We start from the raw sequence: 19,079 nt of genomic DNA, 5'->3' as shown, positions 1-19,079 counted from the left end.
GACATAAATCGTACTCAGAAGAAACGAGCTCGGTTAGTCAATATAAAAGATGTACCTATATTGTATATTCATACCACATGACCTCTCTATACTCTTGGCTATCTTTAGTTCATGTAATACTATTATTTATATATTAATAATAATTAGGAAGAAATTATACTTCATAAATATATTATTTCCGAAAATACTTTTATTCTCGTGGGATACGAGACGGAGTATTTAAAAGGTGACAACATGTCGTGAAAGTGGGCATCCACAAAATTGTTATTTCCGAAAAACTTGATCTATGAGAGAATAAAATATTCACATCACCGCAATCGAATTAAATAGCAATCGTTTATATCGCTAACCTTTAACAACAAGGGAAGCCAAAATTTAAAGTTATACCTGACATGTGGTCGTGAAATAACCCATAAATTGGATAGCGATTTCTAACATTCATTAAATATTTATACACAATTTGATTAATTTGAGCGTTGTGGTTAAATTGATGTTTAAATCTTTTCAAAAAAGAACAATATTTTTCACTAAAAAAACCTCTTTGTAGAGAATATTTCTAAACCCTCTACATTCGGAATCAAATCAAATAAATAAATGATTTGATTTGATTTGATTCCGAGCAGGATTCGTCAGACCTACGAAGTGCTATATAAATATTTATCTATATACTTCCCTGTTGATTTCCATCGAAATTATATACTCTCTCTACAAATTATAATATTTCTAAACTTAACTCTACTATTTAAAGTCACTATTTATTTTGAACAGCTGAACTGTATTGTACCTAGGTACTGATAAATCTCGCAAAAATACCCATATTCGCTTAAGTAAGATAGAACAATAATTATTACTGATATAATTAAAATTGAAAAAAATTACCTCAACCTACCCTGATTATTATTTTTCACATACAAATTTTTACAAGTATAGCGGTGATACTCTTTACAAAAATATTAAGTAAGACACCAGAGTTAGTCTAAATTTTTGAAATCGGCAGTCATTAAAAAAATACCATCGTTATAAAATATAAGACACTTTTAAAATAAGTAGATCTTAAAAGGATAAAAAAAATATACAGATAATATTATGGAAAACAAATTATATAGAATTCGTTATTTAAAACACGATACATACATCATTTGACTGTATTAACAAAGCCTTAAAAATTAGGCAACTTATTTTAAAAGCTCTTAGTCGATGTATTATATAATATCTGTATATATAATATCTGAGTCATGTAATCACAATTCCAATAAAATCTAAGAAATGCCCAAAACTACAGTAACATAAACCAAAAAAGTATCATTAAGTATGAAGTTTCAAGTTTGGATTTAATATCAGTTCAACTAGCGCCCGTTTTAAATCCGATTAAATCGGAAAACTTCATATTTATTGCTAATAGATTTTCGGCGGGTGAACTCCGGGTTATTTGGGATGCAATTTTATTTTGTCCATATGAATGATTTTTGTGTTTGCCCGGGGCGGGAGACCGGCCCAATGATGCGACCATCACCCTTTCCGATTTCGGACACCGACCAATCGTTCGTTTATTGAGCTACATCCCAAACACATTTTTGCTTGATTTAAGATAAAAATGAGCTTTTTATAAGTTTGAACGTTTTCGACGGGCCCGGGGATATAATAAAATATAAATGATTTTTATGGTCCGTTACACTAGTTGCGTACCCTTTTACATAAATTCATACATTCAAATACGAATTGAACGATTTATTTTATTATTATTTCTTTTCTTGCAACATTGTACAAGAACGAAAAAACATGTACCTAATATTAACTTATGTGACAAAATGTCAGCATTAAACCTTATATAATACCGGATTATTTTATTATTTTTCATACATACTCTACACATTATTATACTACGCTATAATTTTTGATTTTTCTTACACTTTCTAGAATATTTCAGAGAAACATAACCAAATAAATTGTTGTCGCATCCGAGTTAATATTGCGGGCATAAATATTGTCGCACACGACAGCTCCTTGCGCCTTTAGTCTCTATTGAAGTATGACCCATATACAGGGCGAGCACATTATTATTCCTCGAGGCTACGTATTATATTTAAACATAAACATCAGGTACATTGTATAATTATCATCAATTAAAATAGTTATGTCGCTGTAATTTTTTAATGTATTCTAACAAAAATATACATTGTTGACTTGACTAACTAGTTTTTATAGTATCAGCTATACTCAATGTAGAATTTGTGAGGTAATTTTTAATTCACATGCGTTGAAGAAATAACATAATTTTTTACTTGTAAGTAGCATGAATTTCGCATGTGTAGACTCATCATCCTAACTGGAACATGACTCATATATATAGCTATAAATCATATAGCTATAAGTTTGTGTTTCTTTTACTTACTCATTTCCGTTCTCCTTTTTTATGTTAACATATCTATCATCGATGCTTTAACGTCGACAATATTTGTAATATCGTAGAGTCGTAGAACCTATTAACAAAACATTATATTTATGACACGATATTAAGTGAAAAATTTAGGTTTTACGCTTTTTTATTACCATGCTTTCAATAAAGAACTCTTTCAATCATGCTTCTACCATAATCAACCTTTACGCTACCCGTACAAAATGCACCTGTGAATACAAAAAACATAAAAAATCACCCTGTATCCTCACGCATGTTCGCATACGGTATCACCTGCCGACGCGATGCGTAATTTTCACTCTCCACGGATTAGTTTTTCCTTACGATAATTAAATAACTTTGAGCCACGTTCGTTGCGTGATGTATGGACCTGTTTATTGTCTTGTAAGCGCGCTATTCGTTAGAGGGTGAGATGTATGCCTTATGTAATTGCCACGGCAATGTTTTATTGCTCTTGTACGCAGCTTTAAAAGGGGTTTGATATTTTAATCGCGGTTTGAGGTTAAATGAGTCATGGATATTTATTCATTTGGAAAACGTCAGCTTATTTTTATCGCAGCGTGGTATATTATAAAATAGAAGTGGAAAGTAAATATGTATCTATAGATTTTTATTACCTACAATTTATATAAACAATAAACATTAAATCTAAGTTTTTTTCAGTCAACATAAGTCTATTTAATTATCAGAACATTATTTTAGTATCGTTACAGATACTCTACCTAATCGATACAATAATTTATTGTTCCATCTCTATTGTGTAAAAGTATGAAATACTTATAGCAAAAAATTTACATTATTCCCAAAATACACTTACCACGAAATTTTGTCATAATGTCTACGAGAAGAATTTGTGGGCTTTCATCTTCCAAAATAATAATCTTTATTCATTTCCATTTAACGGGCCAGAAAGACGATTACCCTACAATGAAAGGTGGCAACAAAATCCACAGGAATAACAACTTAACAACTGTAGGAAGGGTTGCTAGCATAACTTTGAAATCTTTATATTTTCATTTAATTTAAATTGCATTTAGAGAACAATGATTTTAATTATATTTCAGTGCATTGTAGGAACAAAGTTCAGTTCTATAAAAGGTTACTCAAATAGCAATCGTTCAATTAAATATGATTAGAATATAAACAGTTGACTATTTAATACGTAATTGGTGGTTAATTATTGTCTCACAAATTGATTTCTTAAAAAAACATTTATTTATCGCCATAGTTTGTTTGAAAGTATAGGTACTTAAATAGTTTTTAAATCAAATATTTATCAAATAATATCTACTGAAATAAATAAAGTCGACATCTATTAAGTTCACTCCATGGCTTAATGTGACAATTGGATTTAACCATTAGTACCTAAGCAATCTGAATTAGAAAGTTTGAACCCGTCCCCTCATCTTAGATGAGCTTAAAGCTATTAAATCATTGCATTGATGGTCTGCAGACCTCACAGAGAAAATCGAGATAAATTATCATTCCACTTAGAAACTATTTGATTCATGCGAGCGTCGTATAAAAACGCTGGCCGCTGCTATCAGAACATAATCTGCGAGCACAGCATCAGATCTCGCGACGTGACGAGCTTAGATGTGATTGTACGATGAAATTATACGATATAAGCATGTTCGATAAAATGGCGTCGGACCCAAAGAAGGCGGCACAGAGACACAATAATAAATTGTAATTACAATTTAAAATGAGCAGGCGTCGCCGTGGGAGTGGCTTGGAGCCCCCACACGCCACGCCACCTTATACTTCACCTGTGTGCACTTTTTACATACATGCAAGTAATTAATACACATGTGTGCAGGTAAGCTTTGATAAGAAAAACTTCTTAGGTAGTAATCTTTACATACCTCTAATATATAGCACCCTTTTGTGGCCATTGAAACACCCTGTGACTATTTTTAACCGACTTCAAAAAAAAGGAGGAGGTTATCAATTCGGCCGGTATATTTTTTTTTTTTTTTTTTTTTTTTATGTATGTACACCGATTACTCCGAGGTTTCTGAACCGATTTACGTGATTCTTTTTTTGTTCGATGCGGGATGGTGTCGAATTGGTCCCATAAAAATTTTATTCGGCTAGGCCTAGTAGTTTTTATTTTATGAGCATTTTTGTCTGTACTCGATGACTTAATTTCAATGTAGCAAGTAACTTTGATTCACTTCCCGGTAACCGATTGAGCTGAAATTTTGTATACGAATGTAAATTGGATAGCGATGAAACATTATCATGACATGGAGCTGATCTGATGATGGAATCGGAAGGTGGCTATAGGAACTCAGTAATATATTGACTCAACTTTATCGAGTTTGGGCTCGTTTGATTCGTGTTGAAAAATACACTAAAAAGTATTAAATAAAAATAACTGCGTTAAAAACAACCGACTTCAAAAACGGAAAAGTAAGAAATAAAAAAGATTTGATATTATTAATTACTACATATTATTTTTATGTGCTATTTATTAAATAGGTTTGAAGTCGGTGCCAAACACTAAGCACTTAGTATTAAGCTCATGCACCGACATCAAACCTTTTTAGTAAATAGCACATAAAAATAATATGTAGTAATTAATAATATCAAATCTTTTTTATTTCTTACTTTTCCGTTTTTGAAGTCGGTTGTTTTTAACGCAGTTATTTTTATTTAATATGGCAATTGTTAGCAAATGTAGAGCTAATTATTAATTCTTTTGAAAAAAATAATAACATAACATATCAAATTAGTTACCAAGGTAGTTTGATTAATGATTAATGATAATACTTATTAAAATTAATCAATCTCCATACAATATAAATTCAAGCATCATACAATACGACAAATTAAATACGTAATTACACACAATGAATAGTTTTTAGACATAAACACAAAGCTTATGTACCCTATTATCATCAAACCTTATATCTATTGATACAAACCCACCTTCAGCTTTTTGTTCGTAAAACGATTTGATTCGTATCAAATGGCTATTTACCAAAATTATATGTTCCCAAACTGCTTCTTTTTGTTTTCCCTTCCCCTATATTCGAATATGATTTTGATTAAAAAGAGGATTGTATTTTGATTACAATAAATCGTCGTGGTTCCGTACACATTGTGTTATCAAAATTAAACATAACATATTCAAGGAAATAGTTCAATGACATTATGAACGCTATTATGATTGAAAAACAAAACAAGTAAGAAGAAAATATGTTTGAATAAACCCTAAAAAATAACAATACTTGATTTTGATATGCATTAACATAACTGTAATAATATAGGTACTAAAGATTTTATTTCATTTGTTATTTCCAATTCCAATATATACTTTACTACAACACAAAAATAATTGAAAACATTGTTAGTGGTTTCGTAGCGATGACTTACGGAACCCCAAAAAAAGGATAGAGATCATAATCGAAAGGTCCGAGTTTGAGCTCCAATAAAATGGAAATACATTTTAATGATTATTATGGCCATAAACGATTTGCTGTAAACGTTATATTATTCATTGGACCACTCATCATTTCGAACACTTTTCACCTATTTCAATAATTTATATGTTCGTTAATTTGTCAGATATACTTATCGTTAGATAAGTATAGGTATACATTCAAGATTAATAAAATGTCGTTTTGTAGATTATAGTATACTATATATTCCAATACACATGTATATAATTAATGTTAAATAAATAAGTATTATATTTTTAATCATAGCAGTATTGATTGATGCCTTAGAAGCCATACGACAGCTAATTATACGTGTGTTCTTATTTCTCTATTTTCTATTTATATCTGTAATATACACTACGAAACTACGTAATAAAATATATTTTATTTTATTTTTCTTTAATTTTCCTTAATATGCCGTCTTAAAACTGTATTTCTCTTGTTTTCTCCTTAGAGAGTCTTATCTTTAACTATTATTAATTATTATGCAGCTATAAACCATCCCAATCTGATATTGGTAATCTAAAAAGTTGTACATAACAGACAAATTTAATTAATGCTTTTTTAATATTTCATAACATCATATTCAACATTTTTTAACAAAGACAATGTAGGTATCTATTGATAAAAGCATTAACCTTCATTGATTTTATTTTGACAATAAGTGAATTGTTTTCCCGTGCTTTCAGGTAAAATAACGTTATATAACGTTATCTATACATATAATAAATCTGTAGAAGGGTCAATTCTGTACATTGAAAATATTGAAAAATAAATACCAGGGGGTGTTACTGGATCGATACCAAACCCAAATATGTGATTAAAACAATTTTTGTCTGTCTGTCTATCTGTCTGTCTGTCTGTATGTGAAGGCATCACGTGAAAAGTAACGGTTCGATTTCGATGAAACTTGGTATAATTATACCTTAATATCCTGGGCGTAAAATAGGATACTTTTTATCCTGGAAAAATGCGTAGAAAAAAAAAATCTTAATTTTTCAGTTTTATCCATAGACGTTGTTCAGTAGAACCGCGAACACAAGTTGCGTATTATTATAGGTCTAGCCGTATTTGGATCCAATAGATATATTTTATAAGATGTCAATGTCAGAGTTTCTCAAAATGGAGAAATAAACCGTCCACGCGAAGACCGACATCCGCGCGGACGGAGTCGCGGGCGGAAGCTAGTATGCAATAAATTAAATTCAGTTACCCAAAATAAAGGTGCACTTACTTAATCAAAAGACCACGGGTAGTCCAAACCTAACAATATAACATATTCTATTGGTGTGGCCCAATGGATGAGATACCAGCTATTTTTAAGACATTTTAGAAATAACTCTTCTTATGGTTAAAAGTTCTTAAAAATACAAGAAATAGATCTCTATTCGATTGAAATATTAACATAATCATCTTGTACATTATGAGTTTATCATTGAAAGAAAGAAAGAAAGAAAAATTGTAAAAGTACTTCTTAACGAACTCTTATTTGTAATTTACATTTACATTATATTATATTATTTTTCGTTTTGTTTCTGTTATTATCCTGAAGTATAGCAAAAAATAACAACTCGATAATATTTATCATATATTATATCGCTACTAAAGCTATCTTTTTAATCAAAGAATTATAAGTACGGCTTTTCACGTACCAAACAGGTAACTAGCTATATTACACATAAAATCGCAATATTTACAAGATAGATCATCTGTAAGAGAGATTAAATTTCCATAAACCACCCACTCAAACGTAAGTTTCATATCGACAGTTTATTTTTAGCTTTCAGTATCAGGCAGAAAACACCTACGTCTACATATCAGATATTTACATGCTTCATCGTTCTAAAAATACGTGACTCTTGTTTGACATATTGATTGAGATAATACAAAAACTGCCTAAAATAGAGTTATGAACTAAGGTTATGAACATCAATTATGCATGCAAAAATAAGATTACTATTTCTGTACTCTACAATTCGTGTTTATATATTTGCAATCTAAAATTAAATATTATTTTTTATTATATGGGCATAAACATTACAGTTTTCATCCCGAGAAAATATTGAAAATTAACTGATCAATATTTGAAAAAAACAAAACATATCTACTTTACATCCTCCCTTCAACTTTCGTTTAGATATTGTCTTATACGGCGCCATAACAAATACCGTACGATCAAAATTATGTCAAACGTGCAAAAAGTGTATCATCATTCGGGCGATTTTATAATAATAAATGAGAGTTAGAAGCATTAGATTGTATAACTTGGGCTCACCGGGCAGCGGCGGCACGAGAGCACTCTTCGTGCGGCGCACAATGCCGGCTTGTTTGTCCCTTCTGTTTGTCGTGCTCGCACCACCACACTACTGAAATAGAGAAATTATAACTTAATTTTCAAACCACATTGAAAAGTTCGTTATAATTTAGTATGTTAGCTGTACCGTTTCGAAATATTTGCTCTATATTGTGAAATGCTGTGAGCCAAACTAAACATTGCAATTTTAACACAAATGAATAATGAAACGTTTTAAAATGGGCGCTCGAATAATATCATACAATAAACTAAAATATGGTTGTCATGTTTTATTCAACACGTATATAAGCTATGGTTAAATAATTTCAATTTTCTGTTTTTCCATTCTTCTTCGTAATGAAATAGTAATTATAGGTAACATTTACACCAAACAGCAACACATTCTAACAATATTCCTTAAGGACAAGTACTGCTATGATTAATATGATCATTTATTTTTTTAATTGGATTTAGTTTATGTATACATGTATACTTCCATGCCATTAAGTACGACATGCGTTTTTCATTAAACTTGCAATTTTAATTATATAAAGCGAATTAAAGCATGCACTGTTCCCTACAGTTTAATAATTGTAATAGAATAATTATAGTCATTATGTCTTTAAGTACCTATAGGGAAACACTGCAGTAGCCAGCTAATAGAGTTATTTATTTAGCCTAAGAGAGACATGTCCTAGTTCAGTTATTAGCACGCGAAAATGTAATTTCATAAAAATACTCGTTAGAACATGTGTAGATACTTGTGATACATAAAGTAATTAGTTGTCTAATATTTTTCGCAAGGACCTCGCTATGTTATAAAGGTGTATCTTTTTAACAATTATCATAAACAAATAATGGTGTGATTAATATTTTATTAAACCTTAAGTTGTTGGTAATACATAAGTATGATAAGTTAATTGAATTAAGTAGGTATATGTACTATACATTTTCATAATGAAAAGCTTTGTCAAAAGCTTGTACAATTATTTTTCATTCATCTTTGAAAGAAATAAAATTATAGCATCTTTTTTAATTTGTTTGATAACCGAATGACTTGATTTTAACACCATGTTGTAGCAAAATAAAAGCGGCCATTTCTATAGATAGAGAGATAAGCAGAAAATAAATCAGTTCCTTGGTGACCAATTGCATATTGTAGGAGTCGCGTGCTAGTTTCCATTAGCCCGCCTTTCTGGGACAAGTGCCAACGTCCTGATTACATATCCCTATCTCTATGGCCATTAAATTTAAATATTTCTATTCAATTATATTATAATGTAACTAATTTACATTACATACAAATACATTAATTTTAGAACTTTCAAGCATTGATACCTTACACAAATGAAAACAAAGGAATTTCATGTAACAAAAATAGCTTCTTCTGCAAATGTTCACTGAAAAATCCTGAACTTCCACCCTGGATCGGACTAGTATAGGTAACTTACCGAGTTTTCCTATCGGAAAACATATACTTACACGTCTAAATTAAAAAAAAAACTAAAAGAAAATAAAATAATTTTACTGAAATTCCATGCTTTAACCATACGTATTTGTGTCATTGCACAGTAGAACAACCCACTACCTCTTATCTGTAAATCTTTTCATATTCAGGTTTAAACTATTTACTGTAACTAAATGTGAAGGTACTCGTTATGTAAAACTATTTCGTGAGGATTTTGTTTCATTGCGTATTTTAGATACTCTAATTAATTGTTTTTTAAGATACAGAAAAGTGCATAAATTCACTATCACTACATATTATAAAACGAAGTCAATTTCTCTGTCCCTACGTCCCTTTGTATGCTTAAATCTTTTAAACTACGCAACGGATTTTGATGCGGTTTTTTTTAATAGATAGAGTTATTCAAGAGGAAGGTTTTTAGTATAAAATTTATTTGGATTTAGACAAAGCGGGCGAAGCCGCGGGCGGTAAGCTAGTATCAAATAAACCAGAGCCCATTTAGTCTATTCATTAACATTATTAGGTACATATTAGGTAGGTATCTCTTTGTATCATTTTCTTACTTATATATGATATATGTTTGTTTTTGGAGAGTAATTTAAATAAGAATATTATTTATTGAGTTAATATTTTCATTTAGTGATTAGTAACCAACCGTTTTATCGTTCTCTATTTTTACATAAGAGACTCGGCAAATAGCAAAAACGCTGATAATAATAATTATAGTACAACATAGTAATTGAATTAGTACGTCAGATTTACAACTATAAATACTATAATATTATAATAGGCTTCATTTTGCTCAACAGAACTATTCACTCACAAAATCACACCAAATAATGCATATTATAGGTACCTCATGTTATATGAAAATAATATACTCAACGAGATTGATGAGCACGATTTCAAAACAAAATTCCACCTCTAAAACTATTTAATTATAGCCATGTCAATACAAAGTTTCAGAAGAATCTATACAAACTAGTTGATATGTATTGTTTATAGTGAAAATTCAATACAACGCAGCCATTAGTAGGAACGCGTAAAGCTGTAGATGCGAGGCAATAACTCGATTACAGGGGAGGCTGGGTGAAGACGCCGGCGGATTATAAGAACTTCGTTAGTCTCACGTAGGTGTCTATCTCAGGTCTGAGACGAGGGATTATCGTTTTTGCCTTTAGGGTTGTATTTTGTCGCCGTTATGCACTATGAACTTGGCTTCGAGATTTGGATGCGATATCGATTAGCTACGTTATTAATAGTTGTTTTAATCTTTTGTTTGATGGAATCTTTACTGTGGATTTGATTTAATTCAATAGAAATAGGAAATAGGACATTAGGAGGCCTATACCCAACTATGGCTGAATTAAGGCTTAAAAGAATAAAGATAGAAGATACACTTTTTAACAGAAAATCATACAGTAATGTCACCATTGTATGCTACTCGAATGAAATATCTTCACCTTCATTATACACTAGGACAACCTTAAAGGATTAACGCCTCAATGCTTATACGGTTCAGTGGATGAAGCCGATGGATGCTGGCCATTCGACCAATCCTTAGAGCTACAAGGCGAGTCTAACATTAGTTATTGTTTTGACCAACTTTTCCGAACATTTAAAATAGTAATTTTTACGAATGTAATAAAGAATTCGCTGATTATTTAGGTACCTATATAATATTATTTCATGAATTTGCTCAGTGCACGAGTGCTGGGCACATATTCAGAAACGATTATACGAAAGGAAAACGGGGTTGAAAGATTTAATATAGGTACATATACAATGAATTAAACTAAGTTTATTCAATTCATTAAATATTGAAGTATTTTTGAAATTTACACTTAACAAAGGCAAATCTAGATCTAAGAAGAAAAACCGAGCTACCTACCTACTAATATAATATTATTTCGTACCGTACGCAACTACTTATATCTAGACACGCGGCAGCGTGTCAAGCCGAGTTCAAGCGAAGAGAACTGGCGAGCAGCAGCCGTGTGTATATTTACACGAACCATTTCGAGCCACTTTTCACCCCCTTATAACTCGAAAACTATTTAAGTTAAATAAACCAAATCAACCTCAAGATAAACAAGAACCTTAAATTTCATAAATACAGATTAAACAGTTGCGTAGATATTAATATCCAAAAATCGCAATTTTTAAGACTGACTGACTTATAGACATATACAAAACCTAACCCACTTCCAGATGACCTAGAAAGTTCAAATTTTGTAATCAACTAGGTAATAGTGAGTATACAAAGGAAAAAATCAGAAAATACTGAATTTATTTGTATTTAATTTTTTTTTCAATGACATTAATTTTGTTTGTATGGAAAAATGGAAAAGTTTAAAAAAATAGAAAATAGTATATTCACCTTACTAGTCTTAAAAAATAGATCAAAACTAGTCAGTGGCCGAAAAAAATTTTGAAATCCATCAATAAATGACTGAGATATATATTATTGAAGTTTACATATTTTAGCGCGAAACATCTGTAGATTCGAAGCGCCTCTGACATCACACTCACTCGCGCTAGTTTCGCTAGGGCGGATTACTTCGATTGCATGATTTCTTTATTCAAAACTGTTATTAAACGTAAAATAAAAGAAAATTGTAATAAAAATATTCCTCATACAGTTATAAATAATATTATATAATTTTACATATTCACATTTATTTATTCTTTATTTATGAGTGTTCAGTTTAGTTTTAATTTCAGTGTACCTAATGGAAAAGGCTTCGTCGAGGGTCGAAATGATTTAATTTGCGTAATATTAATATAAGTGAAACATCTTTAGGCGCGTTTAGAGTAAAATTTCAAGATCGCGTCATGGCAATACCGTAACATCATGGAGTAAGGCGACGATTCTTCTACAACGATCTTTTTGCATCTTGGTAATAGTGGTAGGTAATAGTGTGTGTACAAATTCACACTGGATGTTTAGAAAATCATGTAATCTTTTAAACAGAAAACGAGTTTAAAAAATTGCAGATAATGACGGGGCAATGTGCGCTGACATTCATAACATACAAGAAAATATAGAAAATAATACTAAACAAACCATACAGAGAAACCGCAAGAAAAAATAAAAAAAATAATCGTATATAAAAAGTATTATATTCATAAAGTAAATCAAATTTGCAGAGTAATTTTCTGTACAAAAAGTAATGATATCCCACCAAAAACATAAATGTAAAAATTGGAGCCGAGTTCAATCGTTGACTTAATTTGCCAAAAAAAGGAATGAGATCTAAATGTGTGCCAAGTTCTGCAGACAGTCCAGAAATTTATTTACAAAGATGTATTAAGTTCTTAGGTTGACTGAAAACTCAATTGTTTTATTTTCCCTTAGAGAACAAAGTTTATTCCAAAATATAACTCTTTTAATTTGAATAATTTAATTATTTTCACAAAGCAAAAAACTAATGACCTATTGAACCCCATAATTTGATGAGGCTAGTTTTTAGAACCTCACAAAATATAAACAGTAGGTATGTAAAACTAGCCTCATCAAATTATGGGGTTCAATAGGTCATTAGTTGTTTGCTTTGTGAAAATAATTAAATTATTCAAATTAAAAGAGTTATATTTTGGAATAAACTTTGTTCTCTAAGGGAAAATAAAACAATTGAGTTTTCAGTCAACCTAAGAACTTAATACATCTTTGTAAATAAATTTCTGGACTGTCTGCAGAACTTGGCACACATTTAGATCTCATTCCTTTTTTTGGCAAATTAAGTCAACGATTGAACTCGGCTCCAATTTTTACATTTATGTTTTTGGTGGGATCTATTATTAGTAGATAAACAAAAAATATAATTCAAAACGGGGGTAAAAGCAAAAAGTAATAACTATTGATTTTTATGATATACTACAAAAAAAAATATAGGTAAATGCTAGCTGCCGCAATTCGCTCCTTCTAAGATTAGGAAACAATTTTCCATAAGTAATCTATACCTAAGTAAAATTGGCAAAAATATATCCTTTATTAGATTTAAGGAATTTCTTCTTCAATCTATAAATGAATGCTACAAAGTACCTATTTAGGGATATATTTATATAGAAGTGTACATTTCACATTTTATTCCAAGCCGAAGCCGATATGCATGGACAAAACACAATTTGTTTATGAACTTTGAGAAGGGGAAAATCTTAAAGTTGGACCCATTTTATAAATTTTATGAATTGGTACTTGAAAATACTTTTATTAAAATAAATATAAGTAATCTAAAATAGTTCTCTAAGCGTCGGTTGACAAAACACATGACCAGCTAATTTTTAACCGTCGCTTGACAAAACACATTTTAACCTGACCTTTAACCACGAAATAGAGTGCTACAGCAGTGTCTTGAAATCGTGATCATACAATTTGCTTTTAGAATTTATTGCTATCAGTATCTAAAATTAATTTTTAAAGCTTCCGAAATTTATAAATCACTTTATTTATATTATATATTTAAAAGATTATAAAAATAGAAATTAGGTAATTTAATATAGAAATCGATATTCTTAGATATAAAATATAAAATTCGAAACTAATTTAGAAAGACAAAGTACAGCTAAATAAACCTATAAAGGTATTAAATAACAGGAACGAGAAAACTAATTTAACTGCACCACATGAACATCCATGAATAGGAACAAGCAATTTCCGTACTTTTACATACAAAATCCGTTTCGTAGACACGAGTGTAATCTAACTTTATAATAATAAAATGGAAACTATTTCATGCGAGTCACAGTTTAAATATTCATTGAATATTTTTGATGTGATATGGGAATGTTTTCCAAATAAGTATTTAGCAAAATAAGCTTTATATTATTTCAACGAATATTTTGCTACGACGCTACATTATATGACAGAATTTTTCTGTTTATAAAATGATATATTTTTTTTTTTATTTATTTATTTGTTTATTTCAGGCAACAAATGTAGTCACAGTTAAAGGTCTTAATATAATTTAAAACTACGTATATGTGTTGAATAAATTTATAATATGTACCTACTTCAATTAAATTTCATTGTTGAGTATTCCGTACAATTTTCACCGTAGCTATAGTTACAATATTAATATTTATTTAAGTAATAAAGACTACTGAGGTAGGTATTCTTATGAAATAATACATTGCTTTTTATATGTAATAGATTACTTGAGTTTGGAGTATTCTTAATTCTTGTACAAGGTATCTATTTACGTAGATACCATCTCACACAACTTATTATATAGGATAATCAGCAAATAGCATTAACGTTCATAATACAGCAGTTTACAATTTCATACAGAGGGTAGCGGAAGATACAACCACATCCTGTTTAATGATGTTTCTAGAATTATTAACTAAGATTTGACGTAGGTAATAAATTGGAAGTTTGCAAGGGATTGGGGTGCGGGATCCGGTCCAAAGATTTTGCCATGTTATTGTTGCCTACATAACTATCACTTTGAAATTAAAGTTTAACTACGGCGATCGGAATACATTGTGTGCCCTAACGACTTGGACAATGGATACGTTATCGGCATATTAAATTAATTATTGTACTGGACTTGCCAACTTCAATAATCAATTAGACGTTAGGAATAATATACGGAGGTAGACTTATTTAGATGATGTACTTAGTCTAAGATACTTACACAAAATTCATAAATATAGTACAAATTTAAAAATGAATAAGTACATCAATTTCATTTTCTTTCATATCATAACGTAAATAATCGTGAAATTTTACGCAGCACAATCATTTTCCAAACACAATTACTTGACCAATTCAACAAGTCACCAACATAAAAACAATGAATAATTGTAAATCATCATAACACTTGCCGAATAAACAAAACAAACTTGATTATAAAACAAGATGAGTATACAAAAGACGAAATTCAATCGATCTAAGTTAACCCTTTGACGGGCGAGGCCACTTCCGTTCGCCTCTCATTTCAGCCACTCATGCGATATTAAAGATCGCTATCACTCAGGAAGGTGCACTAAATCGCTTCGTTTTCATTAAAACATCCATAATAGCTTAAATTAAAACACGTATTTATCTTTTGTGATAAAACGCTTTCACCTAGTCACTTATTAAATTGTTACTCAGCATTTTATGTATTTCAATTTCAGGTGACTGTAATATAGTTACATTTTGCTTTTTAAACAAATATTTCTTTTTTTCTTTCCTCCTACTTATCTTTTAAAAGTGGTTTCTTTAATTTTCCTTGTCCAATTATTTCAATCGCAGTTATAAATTGTGAGATGATAACAGAAAACAGTAGGTAAACCTTTTAAATTCTGTACCTTTTAAGTTTCTAATTATTTTAATTAAAAAGAGAATTAAGAAAAGATGTTTTATATTCTGAATCGCAATAGAAAGAGCAACGAAAAACGCAATTAAAAAGCTATCAATACTGTGGCATCAGTAGCTCGTTATATCCGTACACGAAGCTCATAACATTAAAATCACGGTATGGTCCAGTAAGATTTTGCCCCAGTCTCTCATCCCCGACCAATCACATTAACGGAGTCACCATCGAAGCAGTAAATTAAGAATTAACACCGAACTTGATTATTTTAAAACATGCATCGAGATACCCTTTCTAACGAGATCGTGAGATTGGACCATACGCTAATGTAGAGGCATAGTATCAAAAATTGTTGTATAGGTCATTAATTACATAATTATAATAAACGTAAAACAATAAATAAGTGAAGAATGATTGTGAGTATTTTATTCTGTTGTAAATGAATGCAAATAAGGATTTGAAGAAAATTTTAGAATTTTACTTAATTTCCATTTTGCCGTCAATCAAATAGGAGCAATGGAGAGCGACTGTGTTAAATAAACATGCACGCATACAATTATACGTTTTATTTAACGTTTAATTATCTTTCACATGTAATTATTCTTTATCAGAATATTTCATAATGATCTACAGCCATCAGATAAATCAAGTGTTTTCAGACCTTGAATTAATCTAATTTATATGAATCAATATATTTAACAAATTATCGGACATTAATAAGTGAAAGGAAAATTTATTTGTCAGCGCCTCAGTTAATTCAAACAATGCAGAATAAATGTTTTGTTAGACTAACAAGAATATGAATCTATGCTATGAAAATACGCGGAGGAAATAGTATCGTGACAAAGACCCATACCTCAAGCGTGGCTCAGTAAATCATCGCACGAATAAAAACCAATTACGTCCACAAAAACCATACAGTGCAGCTATACAATACGTTCGCGCCTCGCGTTTTCGCCTATATGAATTTCCACTACGATATAACGTACACTAATTGCATTTTGTTATATATAATTGCTATTATTAAATCAATTATAACACGAAGGAAAACATGACTAATTGAGATGGAATAGCAATCAATGTTCCGTTTACAATGTTGATGTTATAGGACATGTTTATACCCCGTGTGTATATCATACACTACAAATCACAATAGGAAGCTTGGTTTGTCCGTTTGTGGCGTGCATAGAAAACATTTAGAATATCAAGACGGCCGAAGAGCGCTTAAAGCTCTAAGATCAATTGACCGTGAATATAAAGTACTTTTAATTCCAGCCCAGATGTTATTTATGTGAAGAGTTCCATCGAATTTATTTACCTGTCTGTTTTTATAAGTTGCAATCAAATTTCCGTCATCGTTACGATCCGGCAAAAAGTACAAATAACAAAATTATTGAATTTCGCAATTTAATATCGGCGAGCGAGCTCACTGCTGGCCGTAATTACCAATGCGGGCCCAATTCATCATTCTTTATTACAAGTACAAAATTCCATGTAAATTTCATGCACGACCCATGAACAACTTGAATATATCGCAGAATCTCTGTTTTTGTATATTGCAATTTGATTAATTTCAATTATTAGCATATTAATGTTCTCGATGCAGGAATTAAGGCCTTCTACGAAACCTTTAAACTGTCTCAGTTATCCAATTCAAGATTTTCTAACGACTCTTCACTGGAATTTCCTTAGAAACTCTATCATAATATTACTCTTTGTTCAAAGACTAATAAATAGTTATTATAATAATTGAACAATTAAATAGAAAGCAATTATAATATGTATTATGAATTTCTCGTTAACATCTTAAGATCGAAATCTTAGGAAAATTGTTGTTTTAAGCATTGGTTGACAAACCTAGTCCTTACTACTAATCCACTACTCAATTATCTATAAAGAGCAAATTGCAAAGCCCAACTAAAAAGTACACATCAACCAGAAAATTTCGGAACACACAGTATAGTTCTAACATTACCGTAGTAACAAGAATAACCTTTAATACATTATGAATATTAATGTTCCATGTTTTTACGTAGCTTCTATACGAGTGAGTCTGCTTAGCGAAATGACTTTCAGAATTATTGTCACAACATTGCTTACGACAAAGCCCTCGTAGCAACTGAAAATGTCATTAATGCCTGAGTGAAATTTGGGGTCTAATCTCGTCCCTGCAAAGCTTATTACATTTATACAACGGAGTAATCTTCGAATAAAGTTTTCAATGGAAAGTGTTGAATCATTGAGACTGGCAAACCCTTCCCACTGAAGCTACGCTGAATGATAAACGCTGTGTTGATACTGTGTACATTTTTTTTTATTTTTACGTATTTTGAAAATGAATTTTGCATGAATCAATATCTATAAATCTATCAAAGCGTTAAATATAACAAATAAAACTTATGGCTCAATAACGGATTTAGATATAAATGATTTCACATTTATCAGCTTATAAAATTTTAAAACTAATAAAATTTTAAACTTACAAAAAATAAATATTAATAACTAATCGATTTAAGTTTACCCTTCTCCTCTAGATCATAATATTATTATGTTATAGTGAAAAATCGCAATTAATTTGAAAAAAGTGAAAAATTGCATTCTTTATTTTTATTTTATTAAATTTATTATTTTACTTGATGCAAGAAATCTACTATAAATTTATTTGTAATATCTCTTATTATATTATTCCCAAGGTCTCACTCCGTCGTTCCCGCGACCCCGCGTAACTAAATGTCTTTGAGAATTCAGTCTAGATGACTTGGCATCGCGGCCTCCAAATATCTTGTTTATATTTTACGGAATCTATTCAAACTCCGTATTTTATAAGGTTTATACCGAAGAGCATTCGATTTATAAGACCTAAGTTAGGTATTCATTATTCACTTGCTAGCTAATGGCGATAAAAAGTACCTAGGTTCTGAACGTTTTTCAGCCAATGTCGAAATTTTATAAATTGCATTTTTCATTTATAAAGTTTTTTAAATTTCAAGACATTTAATTATACTTCAAACTAAAACTCTTACTCAAACATTCATTTATTCAATTAGACTACTATTTAGTAGCGCTTTCGAATCGTCATTACATAATTATTTTTAACATTTACCACCGATTTCTTCAAAAATTATAAGAATACAATCTAACAACCAAACATTCT

Source organism: Colias croceus, chromosome 8 (genome assembly GCF_905220415.1).
Source record: "Colias croceus chromosome 8, ilColCroc2.1".
Classification (NCBI taxonomy): Eukaryota; Metazoa; Arthropoda; class Insecta; order Lepidoptera; family Pieridae; genus Colias; species Colias croceus.
The sequence above is the reverse complement of the archived record's forward strand: the minus strand, read 5'-3'. Positions refer to the sequence as shown.